Source organism: Canis lupus, chromosome 11 (genome assembly GCF_003254725.2).
Source record: "Canis lupus dingo isolate Sandy chromosome 11, ASM325472v2, whole genome shotgun sequence".
Classification (NCBI taxonomy): Eukaryota; Metazoa; Chordata; class Mammalia; order Carnivora; family Canidae; genus Canis; species Canis lupus.
The window spans coordinates 25,583,796-25,593,488 of NC_064253.1; positions in this window are offsets into that span (position 1 = coordinate 25,583,796).

The following is a 9,693-nucleotide window of genomic DNA, read 5'->3' on the forward strand; positions in this document are numbered from 1 at the left end:
AGAAAGAGAGCAAGCATGAGCAGGGGCAGGGGGTGGGGCAGAGGGAGAAGCAGGCTGCCCACTGAGCAGGGAGCCCAACACCGGGCTCATCCCAGGACCCCGGGATCACGACTCCACCCAAAGGCAGATGCTTAACTGACTGAGCTACCCAGATGCCCAGGGTGATATTTTCTTAAAGATTTTTTTTTTTAAGTAATTTCTACCCTCAATGGGGTACTCAAATTCACAAATCCAAGGTCAAGAGGCCCATGTTTCCCTGAGCCAGCCAGGGGCCCCTGAGGGTGATTATCTTAAAGAGCATGCGGTCAGCAGACCTGTGATGTCAGAGAATTTCAGCACAGGCCCAGGGATGAAATAACTGTGTGGGACAGAGCCCCTCTCCCCATGTCCATCAACCTCACCAGGGGTGTAACAGGTGGGAGGTGTTGGTTGAGATCCCCAGGGAGTCAGGGAGATGGTCTCAGTGACCTCGAGAAAGCCCCACCAGATTTGGGGCAGATCAATGAAACGTCCTCGTCCCTTCCAGTCACTTCCCCTCCAGTCCCTGTCCACCTGTTCACTCCTCTCGCACCCACAGAGGCTGGAGAGGAGCCAGCCTGGTGCAGTAGCTGGTGTGCCGTCTGAGCCAGGGTGCGGCGTGAGGCTGCAGCTGGCTGGTCACCCCTGGGGCAATGTGGGCCTCATCCTCAGTCACGTGTGACTGCTACTAGTGGATGCTTGTCATGCCTCCTCTTGAACCCCTCCCAGCATGACTTTTAGGTCTCTATGCTCAGGTCATAGCCTGAAATAGCCACGCTTATCTATCTTGACTCCCTGTCACAAGTCCTACAGCAGGTCAAGCTGGTCTCCTTGTTATTTTCCACAAATAGCAAACTCATTCCTGTGCTGTGCCTCTGCTCGTGATGTTCTTGGTCACCTGATAAGCCAGTGGCCCTCTGCTGAGTGTCTGAGCCCCTCTCAAGCCTTTGACCACATCTTGCCTCTCCCTTTTACAAATCTCCTGTGTACCCTCAGGCCCACAGCAGCTTCTGAAACGAGCACTTCAGTGGGCTCTCCTTGATGTGAGACAGAGCAAGTGATTGCCGTGGTTGAGCTTTATGTCTTTGGTAGGCTTAAGTCCTTGAGGACTAAGTACAGGCTCCAGTTGTTTGGTACTTTTCTTATACGAGCCTTGGCATTGAGCGTGAGGCTGAGTGTGCTGTGGGTGCTTGTGTTTATTTCTCTGCCACTCCTCGTTAGGAAATTGCCTTGGTCCTAGAACCCATAATCCTCACTTACTCACGTATCCAACATTTGTCAAGTACCTCGTAAGTGTGGGCTCTTTGCTGAGCTCTGGAGGTCCATAGTGAATAGAACACAGGCAAGGAACTCACAGTCTAGTGGTGGAGATGTGTTAAGAATTAGGTAGAGCAGAATGATCTATATAGACAATAACTGTGTCTAGCTTTTCCCAGCTGTGGGCTCCCCTCTGAGGAACGAAAGGCATTCCACAGCTCCTGGGGGAAGAGCCAGACATTGTCTCCTAAGGTTTGGACTTTCTTAGCTCCCATGAGGATTTGTATGTTTCTGCATAGAAAGGAAAAGCTGCAAACAGCAGGCTGCCCTGAAGACAACTGCACATAGCCTTCCTTAGCAGAGTTTAGGATTGGAGGCTTAATGGCTCCCAGATTGAAGACTGATGGGCCCAACACAGGTGGGTGAGTTGGAGTTCTCAAGTCTAAAAAGGGAAGGAAGGTATGACTTCCATCAGAGCAGGGCCCTGATCTCACACAAAGGTAGGTTCCCTGAGGTGGGAGGACCTAGGAGGAAGAATCTTTAGATGAATACATTCATGATAATAATAACAGCCAGCATTTTTTGCACACTTACTGTATCCCAGGCTCTGTGTTAAGCCCTTTATTCACTCAGTTCACACAAAAACTCTTTGAAGTGAGTACTATCATGATTTCCATTTTACAGATGAGCCAAGAAAAACTAAATAAATTGCCCAGGTTGCTGGTCTGAGGATTGAACCCAGGCAGTTGCTGAGCACCATATGTGACTGAGCACCGGGCCCCAGTTTGGGGAGACCTGGCAAAGGTAAATGAATAAAATCTTAAAAAATAGACAATCACCGGCAGTGAGCACTTAGTTCATGTGCTTAGGGACAGGGTGGGGTGCTTACAGACTGGCCTTAGTGGAGTGGTTTTGCTCTGCCCCATGTGTCTTTTATCCTCCCTCCAGCACAGTAGGCTAGCCAGGGAACAGACTGAAGAAGCACAAGACTACCAGCCCCCAAGGCACAAGCCTATTTTAGGTCTTTGCATATGTCAAGTCTGCTAAAAGACCCCTGTTCAAAATAAGTCATGTGGCCAAGTGTAGAGTCAAGGGATGGAGAAACACACTCTGCCCAAAGGAGTGGCATGCAGAGTTACCCAGCAAAGAATGTAGCTGTATGATCCTATTGCCTAGGAGGGAGGGAAGGGATGGAACAATAGTCTAGTGTTCTGACAGAACTTAAGCTGGATTTACTTTTGATTTAGAGAGAGAATGAAATCTCACACTGTATCATGGAGCAGTTCATGCCTGTTGCAAAGATAAATTCTATATTCAGGGACTACAAAATTTACTGTGTGAATATTTAGTTTTTATTTGAGTGAAAATCTTAAAAATACTTCTTCATATAAACATTATTTGGGTAGCCTTGTCACCTTCCAGTTTCCAAAGCCCCAGTGACCACCAGGAGTGCCAGTGTATAACTTTTCAACGTAGGGTTTTTCAAACTGGGGACTGTATCCTTAGGAAGCCATGCATTTTCCAGGTTGGAAAACATTACTGAGGATGAGACACAATGGACAATGGATGAAAGAGGCCCAGATATAGTGTAATAGGGCAGCAGCTATGGCGCTCAGGACAGGACTTGTGGTGCCTTACAGGGGAGCAGTGGTGGCATTTAACTAGGTCTTGAAGGATGGCAGGGTGGTGTCCTAGGGATAATCTCCAGGTTCCCTTTCTGTGTGGACATCACCAGATTCCTTGTTTCTAGGCCTGCTCTGGACAGAAAGAGCTCTACCTTCCATCTCTGCAAATCTGGAATCTGTTTTTACGTGCTTTTGCCTCAAGACTTTCGTCCTTCACCTTCACAAATATGCTGCTAATTACAGGTTTTGAAGAGGAGGCTGGAGAGAGTAATGGCTAAGCTCTCTGACTTTGAAGCCAGGTCAGCCGAAGTTCAAATGTGGGTTTGACAATTACTAGTCTGGGCCCAAAGGCAAGTCATTAGAACTCCGGGAAGGAGTTTCCTCCACCAAGGAAAGGAGTCCTCTTTCTCTAATGGAGTGTTTTCAGAATTTCTACTCACCAGTGAAGACTAGGTGTTCTTTATGGGAGTATTTTTGACTCCGATTAAATTTCTTTTTTTTTTAAAGATTTTATTTATTCATGAGAGACACAGAGAGAGAGAGGCAGAGAGAAACAGGCTCCATGCAGGGAGCCCGGTGTGGGACCCAATCCCAGGTCTCCAGGATCACACCCTGGGCCAAAGGCAGATGCTCAACTGCTGAGCTACCCAGGTGTCCCCTGATTAAATTTCTCTAATGTTATAGGATTATCCATATTAGTAAGGTATGTGTATCAAGCAATATGTTTATTTCACATAAATCTTCAGTTTTATTGGTACAAAGTTATTCATAATATTCTCTTCATTTCTTTCTAATGCCTGAAGCATCCATAACAATATCCTTCTTTTTATTTATGACACTGTTTATTTTTGTTTTCTTTCAAGTTTTTCTTGGTCAGTATCATCAGAGATTTATCCACTTTCACAGAACTAATTGGCTTTTGGCTTGGCTGATCTTCTCTGTTGCATATTTGGTTTTTGTTTCTTCAATGTGATTTCCTTATCTTGCTGTTTTCCTTCTACATCCTTTGAGTTTATTTTGCTCTATTCTTACTTATTAAGATAGATCCTTAGCTCTCATTAATTTTCAATCACTTTGCTTTTCTGAGATGTGCATTTAAGGGTCTCCATTTCGTTTTGGAAGCTTTAATGAAAAAGATATATCTAAGTAGCTGATCCCAAATAGGCACTTAGTAAATGTCTCATCATTACCATCATCATCATTATCCAGTGTCACTGGTAATGAGACTCCCTAGCATAGTCCCAGATCCTTGCTCTCTAATGTGACATGTTCCCTGAGTTTTCATCAGCAGACTCTGTGAGGACTTATTCTGGGCCATAGATCTCCTCCTCTTTCAGGTTTCTGGGGAGGCTTCCTCTGTAGGTAAAGGCAGGGCTTAGATAGGCATGTGTCTTTGGCCCCATCTTTCTCAGGGAGCTCAGACTTTCTCTTCCTAGGATGGCTGGCAAGGTCCCAGCCATGGGGAAGTATGAATTCTAGCCTGCAGGCCTGGGCCAGAATGTACTTTCCAAAATGGGTACAATACTACCTCCCACCCCACATGTTTTCTAGAGCTTTTTCATTCCCCTCAACTCGGGCAGCCCCGGTGGCTCAGTGGTTTAGCGCCGCCTACAGCCTAGGGTGTGATCCTGGAGACCGAGGATCGAGTCCCATGTCTGGCTCCCTGCATGAAGCCTGCTTCTCCCTCTGCCTGTGTCTCTGCCTCTCTCTGTTTGTGTCTCTCATGAATAAATAAATAAAATCTTAAAAAAAAAAAAAGATATTTAATTCCCCTCAACTAGAGGTAGAGTATACACTAGAGGTAGAGTATACTTTCCCTACCTTTGAGTCCAGGAGGCTTGTGACTCCCTTACACATTAGAGATTACAGACCAGTCAGTTGCAGTGGAAGTGGTGCCAAGGAACTTCTGAGGCTTTGTCATAAAAGGAGATGTAGCCGCCACCTTGTTAGCTGAAAAACTCATGTTTAGAGGCCTGAGTCACCACAGAGGAAATCTGACGACCCTGCAGCCACCTTGCTGTAAGGAAGCCAGGGCACTAGGGAGGCCACATATAGGCTCTCTGGTCTCCCGTCCTAATCTTCTTTTTTTTTTTAAATTTTATTTATTTATTCATGAGACACACAGAGAGAAGCAGAGACCTAGGCAGAGGGAGAAGCAGGCTCCCTACAGGGAGCCCGATGTGGGACTCCATCCAGGACCCCTTGGTCATGCCTTAGGCCAAAGTGAGACTCTCAACCACTGAGCCACCCAGGTGTCCCAGTCCTAATCTTCATGTCAACCCAGCCTAGGCACCAGACATGTAAGTGACTAAGCCTTTACGGATTCCAGCCCCCAAAGGCTGAGAGACCCACATCCTTTTAATCTTACCAGCCAAGGCTTTAGACACTGAGGAACAGAAACAGACCATTCCCCACTTTGCCCTATCCAAATTCTTGATCCAGAGAATCATAAACATGAAAAAAAAAAAAAAAAAAGATTGTTTTAAGCTCTAAGCTGGGGCACCTGGGTGGCTCAGTGGTTGAGCATCTGCCTTTGGCTCAGGGGTCCTGGGATCGAGTCTGCATTGGGCTCCCTGTAGGAAGCCTGCATCTCTGCCTCTGCCTCTCTCTCTCTGTTTCTCTCATGAATAAATAAATAAAATCTTTAACAAAACAAAACAAAACAAAAAAAGCTTTAAACTTTTTGCTACACAGCAATAGATACCTGGAACACTGTTCATTACCTACTCCGGCACCTAACGCCTCCACTCTCCACCTCCGGCATGCTCATCATGCTCTGTATGCTCCGATTTCCCACTCAGGTGCAAGCAGAGCCCACAGAAGCAGAACACAGCCAAGGTCTTCTGCATGAGACTTGTGGGAGCATCCTGGAAATGGAGATTTTCTGATTCTAGCAATTTGTCTAAACTGAGCTATGCTAAGACTCTTGGTTCCCATCCTTTCTGGTACTAGGACCTCCTATGTCTCACCCAAAAGGCTGGGTGTCTCCCATAGAATGGTGGTTGTACTTTCAGTGTGGCTTCATAACATCGCTCACATTTACGGAGATCTTACTAAGTGCTGAGCACCACGCTGAGTCTTTTACGTACATTATCTCTTGAACCTAATAACACAGCTTGCTCTTAGGTTCCAGCTCAGGTGCTTCAGATCCTAGGCAGCAGCCTCACTGGCGCAGCAGTTTTAAACAATGGTTGTCATCATCTCTCATTTTGCTCTTCTAGCCCTGGGGCTGATAGTGTGATGTCCCACAGTCACTAATCTCTGGATAGCCTCATCTCCCTCTTTTTGCTCCTCCAGCCCTTTGAATGTATTTGTTACCAATTCCTCAAGTTAAATCCCTCGCAGTGGAAATATTTAAAGTGATTTCTGATTTTTCCTGAGTATCTAGTGACTAATTACTTGACTTTACAAAACTTCCTATAACCTGAGCTTTATTCAACTCTCCAATCTGACTTCCAGTCGTTCTCCCTCCTCTCTCTGTGCTTCAGCCACTCTTGTCTCCTTTCTGTTCCTCAAATACTTGCAATCTTTTCCTGCTTTGGGGTCATTTGCACCTATTGTTTCCAGTGCTTAGAATGCTTTTCCTCCAGCACTTTATAGAGCTTGCTTCTTCACATGCCTCCAGCCTCAGCATAAATGTCAGCTTTGCCAAACAGCTTTCTTCAACTAGAACCTACAGTGAGTTTACCCTTCACTTAAGTACTCATATCACATAACCCTTTTATTGTCTCAGCACTTATTACTAGCTGACCTTATCTTCCTGATTTATTCCTTAACTTGTTTATTGTCTGTTCCTAGACTGAAACAAGACTCTGAAAGAGCAGAGAGCTTGTCTGACTTGTTAACTACAATATCCAGTGCCTGGCACAGAGTTGATATTTAATACATATTTTTGAGTGAACGAATGATGGAATGAATGACATGCAAGCCTCTACTCAGGCCTGAGATGTGCCCTCGCACCTGCTAAGATATTTGACATTAGAGGCTACCCAAGCGAGAGATCTCTCTGCCTCCCTGGAGGTAGGACCACCAAGATTCATGCCCAGCAACAGGGCCCTGAGCTCCATTTGTGCCCTCAGGTAGGTCCCTTCTGGTCAGTGGGAAGCCTCCCTGTGGCTTTGTCCTTGTTTTCTGGCATGTTCTAGTCAGCCTGTTTCTTTCCATGCTTCCAGGAGGCTGCAGGGCATTAATGATTAAAAGTGCAAACTTGCCCAGGACCAGTGTCAATTAGACCACATGCCCACAATGCAGGTAGCTCATTAATTCTAATAAGCCAGGACCCCTTCTCAGAAACCTATTCCATCTGAGTACTACACTTGGTAACTATAAAGAAAACGAGTAAGATTGTCATAAAATTAATTTTACTGATCATCGCATTCTTATCAAATAATAAGCAGAAAGTTTCCGTTACATAATCATTTTTTAAAGATTTTATTTATTTATTCATAGAAACAGAGAGGGGGAGCAGAGGCACAGGCAGAGGGAGAAGCAGGCTCCATGCAGGGAGCCTGACATTGGACTCGATCCAGGGTCCCCAGGATCACACCCCAGGCTGCGGGCAGCGCTAAACTGCTGCGCCACCAGGGCTGCCCGTGTTACATAATCATTTAACTGAAATCACTGCTGTAATGAGAAGCTGAATCCAAAACACAATGAAATGCATACGGTAATGCAACAATAAAAACCCATTATATTTTCCTTTTATGACACTATGAACAAAATAAATTCTGGGATCTTACTCTATACAAAACAAAACAAACCTCATTTTACTGCTGCCGTGGACTAGAGCAGCCAGCAGGATGGAGCATTCTTTGTAAGGTTGGGTCTTTTACCAGGTCATCTTGTCCATCTCCCGGCCTCTGGGACAACTCTTTTTTGTTTTAAAATCTCCTAGTGTGGGTTTTGGAGATCCCTGGGTGACTCAGTGGTTTAGTGCCTGCCTTCAGCCCAGGGCATGATCCTGGAGTCTCGGGATCAAGTCCCACATCAGGCTCCCTGCATGAAGCCTGCTTCTCCCTCTGCCTGTGTGTCTCCCTTTCTCTGTGTGTGTGTCTCTCATGAATAAATAAATAAAATCTTTAGAAAAAAAAATCTCCTAGTGTGGGAATATCCTTTGGATGGCATGATCCACATAGAGGAAACAAGCAGAAGACACATAGAAACCTTTATAAGAACATCAGCAGTGTGATTTCTTTTTTTTTTTTTTTAATTTTTATTTATTTATGATAGTCCCACAGAGAGAGAGAGAGAGGCAGAGACATAGGCAGAGGGAGAAGCAGGCTCCATGCACCGGGAGCCCGACATGGGATTCGATCCCGGGTCTCCAGGATCGCGCCCTGGGCCAAAGGCAGGCACCAAACCGCTGTGCCACTCAGGGATCCCAGGAGTGTGATTTCTAATAGAACTTTGAAAGAGGCATTGGGAGAAGCTGAGTGTGGACTAGGACCTGGCCTTGCCCAAGCCAAGAAGGGCGGAGGAGTCTAGCCCAAGGCCGCCCTGGGCTCCCTTACTAGGGATTGCAAGCTGTCTCCCAGGGCAAGAACCCTGGCTGGGCAGCCGGGGCAGGTAGCGATTAGCACTTGTGTCTGCTCCTGGAGGCTGGCAGACATAACCACTTCACCATCTTTCCACTATTTGCTCCCAATTCCTCCACTGTAGGCTAAGTCCTTATTTACATTTCCCACTTTCCCTCTTCTCTGGCTTTCTCCCACCCTGTCTGCTATAATGCCCTGTCTCCTTCTATACCCACCCATCTAGATCCTCTGGTATTGTTCAAGACACAGCCCAAAAGCCGCTTCCTCCAAAAAGCCTTCTCTGATCTCTCCCGTTTGAACTTCTTATACCTTGGATCAAGGGCTCTGATTTCTTTCTTTTGCATACTGAGCATTTATTTATGTGCTTCTACCCCTTTTATTGTTTTTAAGATTTTATTTTATTTATTCATGAGAGGCACAGAGAGAGAGAGAGAGAGGCAGAGGGAGAAGCAGGCTCCATACAGGGTGCCCGACGTGGGACTCGATCCTGGGTCTCCAGGATCTTGCTCCGGGCTGAAGGCTGCGCTAAACCTCTGGGCCACCAGGGCTGCCCTTTCTACCCCTTTTAGATGTTTATATTATCTTCCCCAATTATTCAGTTCTTTAAAAAAAAAGGGGGGGGGGCAGCCCCTATGGCGCAGCCTTTTAGCACCGCCTGCAGCCTGGGGTGTGAACCTGGAGGCCCAGGATCGAGTTCCGCTTTGGGCTCCCTGCATGGAGCCTGCTTCTCCCTCTGCCTGTGTCTCTGCCTGTGTCTCTGCCTCTGTCCGTGTCTCTCATTAATAAATAAATAAAATATTTTTTTAAAGATTTTTATTTATTTATTCATAGAGACACAGAGAGAGAGGCAGAGACACAGGCAGAGGGAGAAGCAGCTCCATGCAGGGAGCCCGGAAAGTGGGACTAGATCCTGGGACTCCAGGACCACGCCCTGAGCTGAAGGCAGCCGCTCAACCACTGAGCCCCCTAGGGGTCCCCCCAATTACTCGGTTCCACCCCCTGTAAAGTACAATGAGTCACCACATATTGCCGTGTTACTCAATTCCTCCTTTGGAAGCCGGATACTTTATTACCTTATTATCAGTTTGGTCATGGGACTTGCTTTGGCCAATCAAATGCTTATAGAAGCAATGGGCACAGAAGCTTTATGAGCCATCACAGTGTCCTCTTGACCTTCTGCCACCGGATGGCATGTCCTATCCGAGAGAGAAGACTTTCACTGAGACAAAACTCACCTCAAGAAATAAACCATTGCTGTT